Source organism: Anomaloglossus baeobatrachus, chromosome 5 (assembly GCF_048569485.1).
Source record: "Anomaloglossus baeobatrachus isolate aAnoBae1 chromosome 5, aAnoBae1.hap1, whole genome shotgun sequence".
Taxonomy (NCBI): Eukaryota; Metazoa; Chordata; class Amphibia; order Anura; family Aromobatidae; genus Anomaloglossus; species Anomaloglossus baeobatrachus.
In genome coordinates, this window is record NC_134357.1 from 527,309,490 (window position 1) to 527,327,727 (window position 18,238).

An 18,238-nucleotide genomic window follows, 5' to 3' on the forward strand; every position below is an offset into this window, starting at 1 on the left:
TTCTGAGAGACGTAACTTTTTTATTTTTCAGTCAATATGGTCATGTGAGGGCTCATTTTTTGCGGAACGAGCTGTACTTTTAAATGAAACCATCAGTTTTACCATATTGTGTACTAGAAAATGGCAAAAAAATTCCAAATGCTGAAAAATTGCAAAAAAAGTGCGATAGCACTATGGTTTTTGAGATATTTTATTCACTGTGTTCACTATATGGTAAAACTGATGTGTGGGTGTGATGCCTCAGGTCAGTGCGAGTTCGTAGACACCAAACATGTATAGGTCTACTTTTATATAAGGGGTTAAAAAAAAATCGGAAGTTTGTCCGAAAAAAGTGGCGCACGTTTTACGCCATATTCCGTGACCCGTAGCGTTCTCATTTTTCGGGATCTTAGGCTCAATGACGGCTTATTTTTTGCGTCTCGAGCTGACGTTTTTAACGGTACCATTTTTGCGCAGATGCTACGTTTTGATCGCCTCTTATTGCATTTTGCGCAAAAGTTGTGGCGACAAAAAAACGTCGTTTTGGCGTTTGGAATTTTTTTGCCGCTACGCCGTTTACTGATCAGATTAATTGATTTTATATTTTGATAGATCGGGCGTTTCTGAACGCGGCGATACCAAATGTGTGTATATTTTTTATTTTTTTAACCCTTTAATTTTTAATGGGGCGAATGGGGGGTGATTTGAACTTTTAGGTTTTTTTGTTTTTTTTTTAATTTTTTAAAACTTATTTTTTTACTTTTTTTTTTTTTTTTACTAGTCCCCCTAGGGGGCTATTGCGATCAGCATTCCGATCGCTCTGCAGTATCTGCTGATCACAGCTGGAAGGCTGTAAACAGCAGATACGCTGTCTTTCTCTTTTGCTGTGCCCCGGGCACAGCGAAAGTGAAACCAATTCATGTGTAGTACAGGAGTCATCACATGACCCTGTACTACCATGACAACTATCGGGAGTCACGTGATCGCGTCACGTGACTTCCGGTTTCGGCGGTAAGTAAAACTTTACCGCGATTGCGCTTATAATGGCGCTGTCATGTATTGACAGCGCCATTATAAGGGGTTAATCGGCACGAGCAGATAACGATTCTGCTCGTGCCTAGCAGGCACACATCTCAGCTGTGAAAATCAGCTGAGATGTGTGCCGATCGCGGCATGCTGCCGCCGGAGGACCGCGGGCAGTAAGATTATGTCATTTAGGACGTAATTTTACGGCCCGCGGTCGTTAAGGGGTTAATACCACACACTGTGGTGAGTCGGATTGTATTTCCTTTCAGGGCATTGACGTGATCCCTCCACTTAGACGAGGTGGGGACTGGAACAAGAGGATCCTTCAGCGTGAGGCTGAATGGATCTTTAGGTTGAAAACTGTCAGCCCCCAAGGTCTAAATGAAACCCTTTCTTTTGCACCCTTTTTGTAAGTTGAGGTTAGCAGTAGTTAGAAGGGCCAGCCGTCGTACGAGCGGGGGTGCCACACACCGTCTGTCCAGGGTGCCAACCTCTGCTGTTAAGTAGGGGTCAGTATTTATCTAGTCAGACGTAGTGGTGGTGGTATTTATAGGGCTCCTCTTCGACTATCACAAAGCTTTTCTACCCCCAGTGTCAGGCCCCTGTGTTAGGGCCTTGTTTCTCCAGTGTTCTCCTCCTCAAAAAAAAAACCTCTCTCCCTTACTCCCTTAGAAAATTCCTAAGTAATGTGGCAGGGAAAGAATATGACATCCGTTGGTTCATCAATTGTCGTACCAAGGGTGTCATATATAAAGCGACATGTCGGTGTGGCCTTGAGTACATAGGGAAGACCAAAAGGGAATTAAGGAGAAGGATTGGTGAGCACCTAAGGGACTTTAGGCTCAAAAATGACACCCCGCTGGCACGGCACGTTAATACCACACACTGTGGTGAGTCGGATTGTATTTCCTTTCAGGGCATTGACGTGATCCCTCCACTTAGACGAGGTGGGGACTGGAACAAGAGGATCCTTCAGCGTGAGGCTGAATGGATCTTTAGGTTGAAAACTGTCAGCCCCCAAGGTCTAAATGAAACCCTTTCTTTTGCACCCTTTTTGTAAGTTGAGGTTAGCAGTAGTTAGAAGGGCCAGCCGTCGTACGAGCGGGGGTGCCACACACCGTCTGTCCAGGGTGCCAACCTCTGCTGTTAAGTAGGGGTCAGTATTTATCTAGTCAGACGTAGTGGTGGTGGTATTTATAGGGCTCCTCTTCGACTATCACAAAGCTTTTCTACCCCCAGTGTCAGGCCCCTGTGTTAGGGCCTTGTTTCTCCAGTGTTCTCCTCCTCAAAAAAAAACTCTCTCCCTTACTCCCTTAGGAATGGTCCTCCCAGTGCTACCGAATGTTTTTGGACTTTCTTCTCCTTTTTTCCCCTCCCCCCCCCTTTTTTGTCAATTATGAATCCCAGTGAGTCTCTGGGCCTTGGTAATTCGCCGTATATCTGGTATCTTATGTGAGTGGCAGGTTATTCTGCCTTCTTACATTCCCGGCTCTAAGTCATTGGAGCCGATTTGCAGCTCTATGTGCAGATTATGTACTGTATTAAGCGCTGCGATGGCCTGGCGTTGATGGATTAAAGCCCTCCTGCACTGTGTGAGGAGGCATGACGATTCGCATCTCTCATTACCTTTTGTGTTAGTGAGTATCTGCGCATGCGTTAGCAACGTCACGTTCTGTGACGTGTGCGCTTCAAGCGTGCGTTCCACTGTGCGTCCCGGAAGAGAGGGGCGGCATGGATGCAGCGTCACACGCGGGCAGCTGTTCAAGGATTTAAATATGGCGGGCGCAGCATAGCGGTGCTATGCTGGTTTCAATAGTGTTTTGAAAGGCCCGCTGCTGCCGCTTGGTGAGTCCTTTTCAGCAATTTTCCTAGCGGTTTGCTGGGTAATGAGATCCTTTGCAATAAGTACCTGATTTTGTTGTTTATTTGTTTTCAGCATGTCCTGTCCAGTCCTTGTGAACTTAGGACTGGTGCCTGATGTAAACTCCCCTGACGAATACTAATGTAGGAAACGCGTTGGGAGAACAGGGACACCAGAACCTCATTTCTTAATAAGGGGACCATATGCTCAGTCCATGTAAGGACCATTGGGACGCCCTGGATTATATGAGGATCCTTTAAAGTAAAGGTGGATGGATCATATCTGGGTGAGACCATTCCATCTTTTCTACATATAAGAACAGTGATTTTTGGGACCCTGTGGTACTGAGGTGGTCCAAATCCTGTTGCTAGCTGTGCTATTCTGCAGATTTGCATCGGTCAGCATACCAGATTATTGTTCTCATTAAGAAGTGATCTTCTGGCCATTTGAACCCCTTCTACATGCTGAGGGGAACTGTGTGTTGTTCTGGCTATTTTAAGATAACATTTTATTGAGGTTGGGATCTCCGGCTTCTTTTAAGGAATTTATTAAAAGTTAATTTTTAGTTCTTGTACCCCGGCTGACTACCTTAATTAATTGATTTGGTACCTTACCAGTGGCTAATCTTATATGCTATTTTTATAGAAAACAGTGCTGAAAATTAGTGGCATCCACAAAGTGTCTGCTCTACTAATTTTGTGTCCCACTGGTGCCAAGCAAGTCCCAGCACCTCTGCATTCAACCCTCATGCACATTTTGTTACGCTATTCTTATAGCAAACAGTGCTGAACATAAGTGGCATCCAAAAAGTGTCTGCTATACTAATTTTGTGTCCCACTTGTGCCAAGCAAGTCCCATCACCTCTGCATTCAACCCTCATGCACATTTTGCTACGCTATTTTTATAGCAAACAGTGCTGAAAATTAGTGGCATCCACAAAGTGTCTGCTATACTAATTTAGTGTCCCACTGGTGCCAAGCAAGTTCCAGCACCTCTGCATTCTACCCTCATGCACATTTTGCTACACTATTTTTATAGCAAACAGTGCTGAAAATTAGTGGCATCCACAAAGTGTCTGCTATACAAATTTAGTGTCCCACTTGTGCCAAGCAAGTCCCACCACCTCTGCATTCTACCCTCATGCACATTTTGCTACGCTATTCTTATAGCAAACAGTGCTGAACATAAGTGGCATCCAAAAAGTGTCTGCTATACTAATTTTGTGTCCCACTTGTGCCAAGCAAGTCCCACCACCTCTGCATTCAACCCTCATGCACATTTTGCTGCGCTATTTTTATAGCAAACAGTGCTGAAAATTAGTGGCATCCACAAAGTGTATGCTATACTAATTTAGTGTCCCACTGGTGCCAAGCAAGTTTCAGCACCTCTGCATTCTACCCTCATGCACATTTTGCTACTCTATTTTTATAGCAAACAGTGCTGTCAGTTTTAGGACCATAGTTGCATTGTCAGGGATAGTCAGTGTTTGTTCTTCAGCTGTCAATAAAACTAGAGCACCTCTGCAATCTACACCACCTCTCAATTTTTGCTATCACATTTTAAGTGGCTAATCTTGTCGCTAACAAAATGAGTGGCAAAAGGACAGATGCTGGTGGAAAGGGGAACAGGCGTGTTGGAAAAGGAAAAAAAGTTTGTGTCCGTGGGGAAGGTGGCAAAGCTACATTAACATCTGCTGAAGATAAGCCATCTTCCAGCAAAAGTAAGATGTCTACTACTTTCTGTGGACAATCCGATGTGCTCCCTTTTTTACGGACCCGAACAACTGTAAGAAAGGTAGATGATGCGCAAAAAAAGAACATGCTTGAATGGATCTCAAGTGCTCCAACAAGTTCCCTCTCCTCCACCTCAACTACCACATAAAAAAAACAGTCCTCTGAGTTGTCATCCCAATCACACTTGCTTTCTCCTAGCTCTCAAATCTCCACCCGCCCTGCACAGTATGGTGTAACAGAGATGGCTGAGTCTGCAGAGCTGTTCAGTCACACTATAGCCTGGGAATCAGAGGTCTTCTCCCAAGCTACAGTGAGTACAGACCAGGAAATGGTCAGATTCAGGCCCTGATGATCAAGTTTATGAGCATAATGTAGACCCTCATTCCCAAACTGTAACACCTGTTGGTGGAGACAATAAGGAACATACTGATGACGATGAGACGCAAATACCAGATTGGGATGACAACTTAAATATTCGGTCAGGGCGGGAAGAGGCTAGGTCTGAAGGCGAGGGGAGTGCAAACACAACGCTTGATGATGAAGTTCTAGATCCCACTTACTGTCAACCCACAGTCAGGCACTTGAGGAGGTCAACAGAGGCGGTGGAGGAGGATGCAACTGACGACGAAGTTACCTTGCGCCTTCCTGGACAGAGTCGAAGTACTGGTAGCACGTCTACAACTGCATCCTCAGCCACCACTCTGCCTCTGAGCACAAGTCGGGGTGGCTCTGCAGGTCGCATGTCCTCTAAGCCTTGCCTAGCCTGGTCCTTTTTTGACCTTGCAAAGGATCTCCCAAATCATGTGATTTGTAAAATTTGTCGGGAATCTATAAGTAGAGGCAAAAAGTTCACCAGTTTGACAACTTCTTCCATGAATCGTCACATGAATACCAAGCATAATTCCCAGTGGGAAGCTCACTGTGCTGCAATGTGGCCTAGCGTAGCGGCCCAACACTGCCTGCCCCTTCCAGTGCATCCGCATTCTCTTCATCTTCTATGACTGTGGGGACAGCTGTCACACCTGGTTTTCCACGAACACCTTCCACCACTGTAACTGCAACAGGCAGTTTACTTGGTAGGTCGTCAGTTGGTTTGGAAGGGGAAACAAGTGCGGGTGTACAGCTCTCTCAGACATTGATAGCACCAACGTTGGATGAAGACAACATCATGTCTATGCCTGCACTTTCCTCACAAACCTGCATTTTTCCAGGGACACACTACTTACCACCATCTACACACAGCAGCCAGATCTCTGTCCCTCAGATGTGGACAAATAAAAGGCCATTTCCTCCGACCCATGACAAAGCTAAGAGGTTGACTTTATCCCTCTGTAAGCTCTTGGCTACCAAAATGCTGCCTTTCCATCTGGTGGACACACAGGATTTTCGAGACCTTATGTCCGTCGCTGTGCCCCAGTACCAGATGCCCAGTCACCACTACTTTTCTAAAAAAGGTGTGCCTGCGCTACACCAGCATGTCGCACACAACATCACCGCTTCCTTGACAAACTCTGTGTGTGAACGGGTGCATTTCCCCACCAATACTTGAACCAGTAAGCATGGACAGGGGCCCTACATGTCACTGACTGGGCACTGGGTAACTATGGTGAAAGATGGAGAAGGGTCTGCTGAACGAGTCTTGCCGTCCCCACGACTTGTGCGTCAATCCTCTGTATGTATAAGTTCCTCCAACGCTTCTGCCTCCTCAACCCCGTCTGGGTCCTCCACCTCCGCCCCAAGCCTGCCTGGTCAGGCCACCAGCGTTGTAACTGCGCACAAGGAATCACGCACACCTCCTTACTATGCTGGCAGCAGAGCGCAACGGCATCAGGCGGTCGTTAGCTTGAAATGTCTTGGAAATAAGAGTCACACTGCGGCTGAGTTGTGGGCAGCTCTGCGGTCCGAGTTTCATAAATCGTTGTCTCCACTCAACCTGCAGCCAGGTAAAGTCGTGTGCGACAATGCTGCAAACCTGGGTGCGGCCCTTCGCCTGGGCAAGGTGACACACGTGCCTTGTATGGCTCACGTGTTGAACCTTGTTGTCCAGCAATTTTTAACACACAATCCCGGCCTAGATGGCCTTCTGCGCAGGGCATGAAAACTGTCTGCTCACTTCCGCCGTTCAACTGCAGCAGCTGAGCGACTTGCATTGCTCCAGAAGTCTTTCGGCCTGCCGGTTCATCGCCTGAAATGTGATGTGCCGACACGCTGGAATTCGACTCTCCACATGTTACAGCGACTGTGGCAGCACCACCGAGCACTGGTGCAATACGTCATGACGTATAGCCTGGGCCAACGAGATGCAGAGGTGGGGCAGATCACCCTGATGGAGTGGTCTCAGATCAAGGACCTATGCACCCTTCTGCACAGTTTCGACATGGCGACGAATATGTTTAGCTCTGACAATGACAATTCCAGTCATTTTCATGCTGGAGCACACGCTAAACACTATTCGGAGTCAGGTGGTGGTTCAACAGGAAGGGGAGGAAGTAAATGAGGATTCATATGCGCAAGGGATAACAACATCACCAAGGTCCAGACGTTCATCATCACCAAGGCGACAGGCATGGGACAATGGGGGAGAGAGATTAACAAGGTGGTAGCAGGCAAAATGTTGAGGAAGGTGCAGGAGAACATGAAGAAATGGAGGACGAACTGTCCATGGACATGGAAGACTCAGCAGATGAGGGAGACCTTGGTCACATTTCAGTTGAAAGAGGTTGGGGGGAGATGTCAGAGGAAGAAAGAACGGTTAGCACCTCTATGCCACAAAGACAGCAAGGACTTGGTCCGCATGGATGCGCAAAACACATGAGCGCCTTCTTGCTGCATTACTTACAACATGACCCTCGGATTGTCAAAATTAGAAGTGATGATGACTACTGGGTTGCCACACTATTAGATCCCCGGTACAAGTCCAAATTTTGTGAAATAATTCCAGCCATAGAAAGGGACGCACGTATGCAGGAGTATCAGCAGAAGCTGTTACTCAATCTTAGCTCGGCTTTTCCACCAAATACCAGTGGTGCACGGAGTGAATCTCCCAGTTGTAACTTGACAAACATGGGACGGTCTCATCATCAACAGTCTAACCGTACCAGCAGCATCGTATCTGTTGCTGGTAACAGCAATTTTATTGAATCGTTTCATAATTTTTTTAGACCATCCTTTGCAAGGCCAACAGAGACAAGAAGTCTGACACATAGTCAACGGCTGCAGAGGATGATACAGGAGTATCTCCAAATGAACATCGATGCCATGACTTTGCGACTGGAGCCTTGCTCATTTTGGGCTTCAAATCTTGAAAAATGGCCTGAGCTCGCCACTTACGCCTTGGAGATCTTGTCGTGTCCAGCTTCCAGCGTTGTCTCAGAACGTGTCTTCAGTGCTGCTGGGTGTTTGCTGACAGATAAGCGCACGCGTCTGTCCAGTGACAATGTGGACAAACTAACGTTCATCAAGATGAACAAGTCATGGATCCGCAAGGACTTTACTACCCCTGTGTCATCTTGGGGAGAGTAAAGGCTTGTGAATTTAGAATGTGCTTGATGCACATGTACCTGTCAAGTTTGCAACTGGGGCACAAGTGCTGCCACTGAAGGGGTGTCTGTGTGGCCCAATTTTTGGAAAAAAGTGAGATTCTGCTTGGAGTAACCCTTGCTGTGTTTTTTAAAATGATCCAAGATGAACAGATCTGGGTCAGCAAAGACTTTGTTAGACCTTCCCCGGTGTCATCCTGGGGACAGTTAAGGCTGGCGTATTTTTGAATGTGCTTGATGCAAATCAACACATCCAGTTTGCAACTGGGGCACAAGTTATGCCACTGAAGTGGTGTGTGTGGCCCAATTTTTGCAAAAAAGGGAGACTCTGCTTTGAGTCTGCTTGCTGTGTTTTTAAAAATGTTCCAAGATGACCAAGTCTTGGTTTAGCAAGGACTTTGCTACCTACCCCGGTGTCATCCTGGGGACAGTTAAGGCTGGCGTATTTTTGAATGTGCTTGATGCAAATCTACCTGTCAAGTTTGCAACTGGGGCACAAGTGATGCCCCTGAAGGGGTGTCTGTGTGGCCCAATTTTTGGAAGAAAGGGAGACTCTGCTTGGAGTCTCCTTGCTGTGTTTTACATGACTTTAGAAGGGCATGCCATGCCTATATCTGTGTCTCCTCCTCTGTTTCCTCATCCAGCTATTTAGTTTTCGCATGGATATTTGTCCTTGTCACTTTCCCATGTGTTTGTGTTGTCTTGGGAGTTGTTTGTCACCTTTTGGACACCTTTGAGGGTGTTTTCCAGGTGTTTTTAGGTGTTTGTGATTGCCTCCCATTGTTTTCAATGGGGTTCGAGAGGTTCGTCGAACGGTTCGTCGACCGGTTCGTCGAACGGGCACCGTTCGACGAACCGAACTCAAACTCTAGGGGGGTGGCTCATCTCTAGTGGTGACATCCTTCCTCTTTTTCTGCAGTGGGCGGCCAGGCACAGTTGACGTGATAATATGACATCCTCCATGTAATTCTGAGCTCTGATAGACCGTAGGTTTTAAGCAGCTTTTGACATACCACACAAGAAATAGTTGATTTGAATAGACTCCCCCCACACTCACTCGTTTACCAATGTTTTAAAAAAATCTTCTAAGTTCCGACGTAAACCAATGGTGTAATGTCTCACTACTTATCCTATGGAGCCTTGTTCTCAGAACGATGCTCCATAGGTTACTCGCGGTCATTGAAAGGCATGGAATTTCTCACTCTTTTTTTCCCTTATTATCTCCAGTAATTGTATTACTGCACATGATCTTTATGATGTTACTTTTTCTCATCTTCTTCCCATTCAGGTCCCTACTATATCGGATCCTCTCAGTGGAGATCTTCTATATAAAAGAATTTTCCTGATTGACCCATCGAGGATGGATAGGGACAGGGACAAGATGGTGGAGAGGATATTACACCTTACCCTAGAGATCCTCTTCCGGCTTACTGGAGAGGTGAGAGAATCTGATGATGTCATATTACATCATTCTTATCTATGGGAATAACAGATGGACAGAACTGGAGAGGTGAGGACTCTGGAAATTTCTGTAGTGAGATTTCTTAATGTGTCTCTCTATAACTAGGATTACATAGTAGTGAAGATCTCTAGTGAGCGCTGTCAGTCACCTGTATCTGAGGGATGGGGAAGACCCCTAAGCCCAATCACGGGGTCTCTAACTCACCTCCTGAAACATGAGGACATCAATGACCAAAAGATCCTAGAACTCGCCCACAAGATGATTGAGCTGCTGACTGGAGAGGTGACATTGCTGGGAATACTGGGACATTATACAGTAATTCTATGGAGGGATCGGGGGATGACGGTATCATTGTATGTGTCAGGTTCCTATAAGGTTTCAGGATGTTGCCGTCTATTTCTCCATGAAGGAGTGGGAGTATTTAGAAGAACACAAAGATCTGTACAAGGTCACCATGGAGGTTTCCCAGCCCCTCACATCACCAGGTAATAGACAGGACTAAATACACATGGCCTATAATTATCTGTATGTAAATAACAAAATCAGTCCCTGTTTCCTCCAGTTCTATCCAGTGAGAGGACAACACCAGAGAGATGTCCCCATCCTCTTCTTCCACAGGACTGTAAACAAGAAAATCCCAGTGTTCCTCAGGATCATCAGGTAGATGGAGAGAAGGTGTCATGAAATCTCCCTATGATGTGTAGATGGCTGTGAACGTCTTGTGCTCAGTCTTGTTTTATCCTCCAATATTATAATTATAGTATGTTTTATACTTGTGTAATGAGAACGGTGGAGATGGCAGGATTAGAGCTGATCATAGATGTGACTTCACCATCTGTCTGTGACTTTTACAATATTTGTTTCAGGGTAAAGCTGTGACCCATATTAGTACTACAGAGGCATATCTGAAGGGTGATGTGCAGTGTAAAGGGGAGATTCCTACAGATAACCGCCCAGGTGAGTAGTGATCGTTAAATGCAGAGAGATTCTTCTCAGTCACAGGCTAATACCATTTTGTGTTATTTGTTGTGAGCTCTATGATCTTTCTGTTTTTTCTTCTTTAGGGTCACCTCTTCTGTCAATATAATAAACATGGACGAACATATGATTTTTTTTTTAGAGATAATAAAATAGGGACATGAAAATATAGATGAAATAATATGAAATGCGGGGAAAAAAATCCACCTAAACTAGTTGTTTATTTTTAAATGTTCTCAATGGTTATAATGTTACAATATATTTTAACAACAGTCATAGCAAAAGTTTGAATTAAATACAATATTAAAAATGACAATTAGATAGCCATTCATATTCCTTACAAATCACCCAAACCCCAATGTGCTGGAGACCTTAAAGATTTTTCCATCAAAATTTCACAAAATTATTCTAATAGCTGCTTGGATAAATTACACCACTTTTTCACAATATCTTACAGAAGTTATTTTTTTTTACTTTTTGGGACTGTAAACTGCGGACCTTCGTGAAAGCAAATGGCCAGATTTTAGGCTGTAGGGTGAAAATTAGGAGATACTTTAGACTATGAAGTTCAGTCTGGTCAGTGTTGAATTGAGAGTCTGTTTTGTGTCCGTAAAAAACCTGATAAATGTGGAGAAGTTATGCAAAGTTAATAAATGCGTATGCTTAAATAATGGCTCATATGGAACATACATTTTAAAAAAATTCACAGAAAAATATACAACCTTACCAACACCAGGTCAGATTACCAATAGTGATGAGCGAGCACTACCATGCTCGGGTGCTCGGTACTCGTAACAAGCAGTTGGACGCTCAGACAGGCTCAGCTCGTGTACCAAGTATAATGGAAGTCAATGGGGAACTCTAGCATTTTTCCTGAAGATCCACCTGAAAAATGCTCGAGTTCAGCATTGACTTCCATTATATTCGGTACACGAGTTGAGACTGTCCGAGTGTCCAACTACTCGTTACAAGTACCGAGCACCTGAGTATGGTTGTGCTTGCTCATCACTAATTACCAATGCACTCGCAGAATGCAGCAGACTCCTTGATAAAAGAAGTTCTAAAAGCAGCATGTTGTCTCTTGCGGAGACGCAAGTGTTCGCCACAGGAGAATACAGCATCCGCACTCATGATCAGGGTTCTGGGTGCAACAGATTTTCTCTGTGTTCTCCAGCATGTCCCCACAAGCAGAAATTAATATGCGGCACAAAAAGCCTCTCCACAGTTGAGTTTCTGCTGCAGAAAAAAGAACCACAGTGGTCATGGGATTTCTATAAATACCAGCGAGTGTACCAGCATTTTGGGTGCAGAGAAAACACACTGCACCCAAAACGCTGTTATTCCTGATCCTGGCCACGTCTTCTTAGAAACACAATTAATAGCACTTAATTATATAGTATTTAGCAGATGGCTGTGTTTGTCGCACATTTTTCTACAGTACCTTCTATTGAATTTGAATTCTGCTACAAGCCCTACACTGTGTTTGGAAATGTTTACATAGAAATATTATAGAAGATAAATATATTAGGTTTATATTTTCAGAACAATACAAATAATCAGTTTTACTCTTGGCAGGTGAATGTATCAGAAGGTCAAACGGACATGTGACAACTTCATATTTTAAAGCAGATGTTCATGATATCATACAAGATACATATGAAGAACAAGTCCTTATCTCAGATATACCATCAGCCCTTAACAGTAAAGATCTATCATCTGATCCTTTTCAACAGTTTCTATCTTCTCATTCATTACAGACTAATAAGAAAATAAAAAAAAACTTAAGTGATGGTGAACATGAAATACCTCACAAAGAGGAGAAACCATTTGCATGTTTAAAATGTGGACAATGTTACCTAGACATGTTAGAAAACCGAAGAAAAAACCCTTAAAACAATACTTTATTGGTAATGGTTAAAATTGGAAATCCCCACACAAAACAACCAAAATATAGATAAAAAGACATAAAGTGCTATAGTGCAGAACGGGGTTTGGTCAAATCCCCTATAAAGTCCCTGCCTTGCCGCGGAGGTCGGCACCCTAAATGAACGAGAATGGCGCCCCCACTCACCGACGGCTTGCCCTCCTGTCCCTGTGCTGTACTCAAGTGCAGCTATTCTGGGAAGACAGGAGTGCAGGGGTACATAGTGGTTACTGCACTATAGTTACAGTCCTAATATGTCCGTACTGCCACACATAAAGAATAAATTGGCAGAACCAGGGTCACTCATAGAACAGTAAATTATGCGCCCGTACTCCTAGATGGTGGCTTAAAGTATAAGGTATGTCCAGAGAAAAAGGAAAAGAAAGTCCAGCTCACCAACTGCCTGACTGGCAGATCCAGATCCTGCGCACGGAAAGTGGTTAGGCAGCCAATAATGTGTAGAAAAATAGGAATTTTCCAGCGCCAGGAATAGCTTGATTAAAAATCCATTTTATTGAGTATGTTAAAATCCAGCAGGTACAGCATATATGTCGGGGGGCTTACAGAACAACGCGTTTCGACGCTCAGGTCTTAATAAAGTGCACTAGTGCTATGCAACCAATAAGAACAAGAAAGTGCTGTGCATATAAATCCATACAATGTCTTAGATGTTTGTAAACCAATACACTCAGTTTAAAGTACACATCCAAATCCAATTCAGATTGTACCTGAGAAGTGTCACAGTGAGTGGTCAATAAATATTATTCAACTCACAACACAACATAGCAGCAGAATGAATAGATGTCACAGGTCATATTCTGTATAAGAAAAATCACAGTGGATGGTCATGACAGAACATTGCATTTGCAGCAAGGACTGACAATAAATTAAATAACTGTCATCCCGCATGTAAACCTATATACTTCCGTTGCTTAACACCGCACACAATATTGCAACATACCCAAAGCCAACCTCATACAGGGAAAAGAGATTATTTTCATGCTCATATAAGTGTAACTTAGCTTAGACGCAGATACAAGGCAAGTGGCCATTGTGCCTCATCTGACCACTAGTGTCTTGGCTACGAGCAATCCGATTGGAAGTATCAGCGATCCTGCTTGTACCTGCGTCTAAGCTAAGTTACACTTATATGAGCATGAAAATAATCTCTTTTCCCTTGCTCCTGATGAAGTGAGATGAAACGCACATTGGGGCGGAAGGGACCTACCTAATACCACATCTTACTATAAGTTACCAACTTTCTATTTTTTTGCACACTACGTGTTCTATTCCTAACATAATACAGTCTGAATAGGGAGCAGCTATTTGATATCTTACCACTAGATGGCCACAGACCTCCATGTTGTTTAATGAATTCCTGTTCTATGTACAGTATATTCCATATGGATTTAAGGCTGCTTTCACACTACGTTTTTATAACATGCGTCATGAACGTTTTTTTAACGCAAAAACGGATCCAGTGCAAATGCGTTTTCTTTTCAATGCATTTGCAATGGACTCGCGTCAACATGCATTCACATGCGTTTGCGTGCGTTATAGTGAGGATCCAGCGACTTGCAGTTTTTTAACTTTTTTCAAAAACGCTACTTGTAGCGTTTTTGAGCTGCGTCCAAATACTGTTTTTCACTGAATCCTGACTATACTGCACGCAAACGCATGTGAACGCTGGCATGCTGATAGACAGGATCCTGCTTGCTCTACTGGGCATGCCCAGAAACCAGCCTGGCGTGATCAGTCTCTCTCTCCCCCTCCCTCTCTCTCCTCTCTCTCTCCCCCACCTGAGAGAGGCGGACGCTCGTAACCAAGGTAAATATCGGGTAACCAAGCAAAGCACTTCGCTTAGTTACCCGATGTTTACCTTGGTTACGTGTGCAGGGAGCAGGCAGCCCGGCTCCTAGCAGCTATGGACACTCGTAACCAAAGTAAATATCGGGTATCCAAGCAAAGCACTTCGCTTAGTTACCCGATGTTTACCTTGGTTACCAGCGTCCGCAGCTGTCAGATGCCGGCTCCCAGTCTATCACGTTCAGTTCCCCTCACTCCCGATCACATGACTTCAATGCCCGTCCATAAACTTCAAGTGGCAAAATCCTGCAAAATAACACATGCGTTTGCATGCGTTTTTCTTAGTAAAAACAGGATCCACTTTTACAGGAAAAAAACGTTCATGACGCATGTTAAAAAAACGTAGTGTGAAAGCAGCCTTATCTGATGGACCAGAACTTTAGCTTCCATATCTATGCTTAACTATTTTGGGATTTTGTTTAATTATATACAGTATTTTTTGTGAGTATATTGTGTCTAGAACCTGCAATTACTAGCAAACTTTGCTTGTCACTTTCTTATGAATTTTTGTTAAAATATTTTTAACTGAATAAGAATATATTTGAGCTTTTTAGTTACTCGTATGTTTAAATCTTTCATTAGATTTTGAGTAGCATCATGCAGAAGCATGTGGCCAATATTGCTGAAAGAAGAAACCATAACTCACTGCATTGATTGACGATAACAATATGACTGTCTTCTCATAAACATTCTAGCATAGAGTTTGCCATGCTGGTCAGGACAACTTTCATAACCCAGTGCCTCTACGAAGAAATCCAGTAAGTGACATGTGTCCCACATTATCTGCCAATGATGGATCTCAAAGTAACCTACAGTTAGGTAAAGAAATATTTGGACAGTGACACAATTTTCGCGAGTTGGGCTCTGCATGCCACCACATTGGATTTGAAATGAAATCTCTACAACAGAATTCAAGTGCAGATTGTAACGTTTAATTTGAAGGTTTGAACAAAAATATCTGATAGAAATTGTAGGAATTGTACACATTTCTTTACAAACACTCCACATTTTAGGAGGTCAAAAGTAATTGGACAAATAAACCAAACCCAAAAAAAAAATTTTTATTTTCAATATTTTGTTGCGAATCCTTTGGAGGCAATCACTGCCTTAAGTCTGGAACCCATAGACATCACCAAACGCTGGGTTTCCTACTTCTTAATGCTTTGCTAGGCCTTTACAGCCGCAGCCTTCAGGTCTTGCTTGTTTATGGGTCTTTCCGTCTTAAGTCTGGATTTGAGCAAGTGAAATGCATGCTCAATTGGGTTAAGATCTGGTGATTGACTTGGCCATTGCAGAATGTTCCATTTTTTTGCACTCATGAACTCCTGGGTAGCTTTGGCTGTATGCTTGGGGTCATTGTCCATCTGTACTATGAAGCGCCGTCCAATCAACTTTGCGGCATTTGGCTGAATCTGGGCTGAAAGTATATCCCGGTACACTTCAGAATTCATCCGACTACTCTTGTCTGCTGTTATGTCATCAATAAACACAAATGACCCAGTGCCATTGAAAGCCATGCATGCCCATGCCATCACGTTGCCTCCACCATGTTTTACAGAGGATGTGGTGTGCCTTGGATCATGTGCCGTTCCCTTTCTTCTCCAAACTTTTTTCTTCTCATCATTCTGGTACAGGTTGATCTTGGTCTCATCTGTCCATAGAATACTTTTCCAGAACTGAGCTGGCTTCATGAGGTGTTTTTCAGCAAATTTAACTCTGGCCTGTCTATTTTTGGAATTGATGAATGGTTTGCATCTAGATGTGAACCCTTTGTATTTACTTTCATGGAGTCTTCTCTTTACTGTTGACTTAGAGACAGATACACCTACTTCACTTAGAGTGTTCTGGACTTCAGTTGATGTTGTGAACGGGTTCTTCTTCACCAAAGAAAGTATGCGGCGATCATCCACCACAGTTGTCATCCGTGGACGCCCAGGCCTTTTTGAGTTCCCAAGCTCACCAGTCAATTCCTTTTTTCTCAGAATGTACCCGACTGTTGATTTTGCTACTCCAAGCATGTCTGCTATCTCTCTGATGGATTTTTTCTTTTTTTTCAGCCTCAGGATGTTCTGCTTCACCTCAATTGAGAGTTCCTTAGACCGCATGCTGTCTGGTCACAGCAACAGCTTCCAAATGCAAAACCACACACCTGTAATCAACCCCAGACCTTTTAACTACTTCATTGATTACAGGTTAATGAGGGAGACGCCTTCAGAGTTAATTGCAGCCCTTAGAGTCCCTTGTCCAATTACTTTTGGTCCCTTGAAAAAGAGGAGGCTATGCATTACAGAGCTATGATTCCTAAACCCTTTCACCGATTTGGATGTGAAAACTCTCATATTGCAGCTGGGAGTGTGCACTTTCAGCCCATATTATATATATATAATTGTATTTCTGAACATGTTTTTCTAAACAGCTAAAATAACAAAACTTGTGTCACTGTCCAAATATTTCTGGACCTAACTGTATGCTACACTTTTACCGCTGCACTATATCATTTGTCACTGCTTTATGCTGCTCATACAAATTCTCCAACACAATCAGTATTAAATTACATGTGGTTGCAATGATGCAAATCAGACGACACTCTGGTAGACTTTTGTTTTTGAAAAGCCTGAAGGAAACGCTCTTGCTAAGTAACAATGGTTGAAATGAACTGACACTTTCCTGGCCATAGACTGGTATATTTCTGCTATAAACACGATACCATTAAAGGGACTTTGTCAGCACATAATGATTGTTCTAACCAACTACAGATGCCCGGTGCATCAGGGCGCAAACAAACATTTAAGTGGACTTTCCCACCTGCTTATTTTCCATCTATCTCCACCCCGCTTTGGGTCTATGAAGGCAGAGATGTAAATGGAAGAAGAGAAGAGAGGGGATGGAGATAGAAAGGGGTGGAGAAAACAAGCAAATGGTGAAGCTGCACTGAAATCTTTAGCCACGCCATGGTGCACAGCTTGGTTTGAACAGTTGTTTTGTGCTATCGAAGCCCCTTTAAATTCAGAACGTGGGTCTTGCAGGCAGCGCGAGTTACTTTATTTTAATACATCACAGATCAATTGTCAAGGGTAGTAGTGCCGGATTGCCATGCAGCAAGATAGGCAGGCAAGGGGAAGTCAGGAACGCTATGTCAAAACCAGGAAATTCAGAAACAAAGGCAGACTCATCAGGTAAGGGGGCAGTCTGAGATCAGGCTGGGGTCAATAACAGAAGATTCACTAATACTACAAAAGACACAATAGAACTTGCCAGCTATAACGGTCAGCTATGGACAGACTGCTGAAAGTCTTATTAGGAAGGAACCCCGTCCCTGGCTCCAGCAGAGAACTAATTGATGTTAACCACTGATGTTCCAGAACAAAATAAAAAATAGAACACAACCCTCAGCAAGGTTTTAGCGTAGAGTACCAATGAGCAGTAACACCTAAATTGGTGACAAACGTCACCACACTCTTGGTGAGAAGTGTGCTATTGTAAAAATGTTATACCTTGTATTGTTTTATTATTTAAGCAATTTATATATCCAAATATATTTGATAATTTAGATATTTTTGTATTAGCTTTATAAGTGTTATTCATAAAAAACAATAATACTAGGCGTTGTCTCTGTTATAGATGTCTTAGATGTCTTTGTCTCTTTGTTACTGAAGGTCCAGAAAACTGGACAGATCTAGTTTTAAGGAATTCAGCAGGATTCATAATTTACGATTTTGTTATTCACAACTTTCATTCCATTTTTGGTCATGTACTCATCCGTCCCCATTTCTTTTGTGGTTTTAGTAATCTGCAGCTTGCGCATCTGAGATTCAGACAAAGCCTGGTACACGGACATTGGCTGTGTATCCATGTCCTTGTCTCCGATGT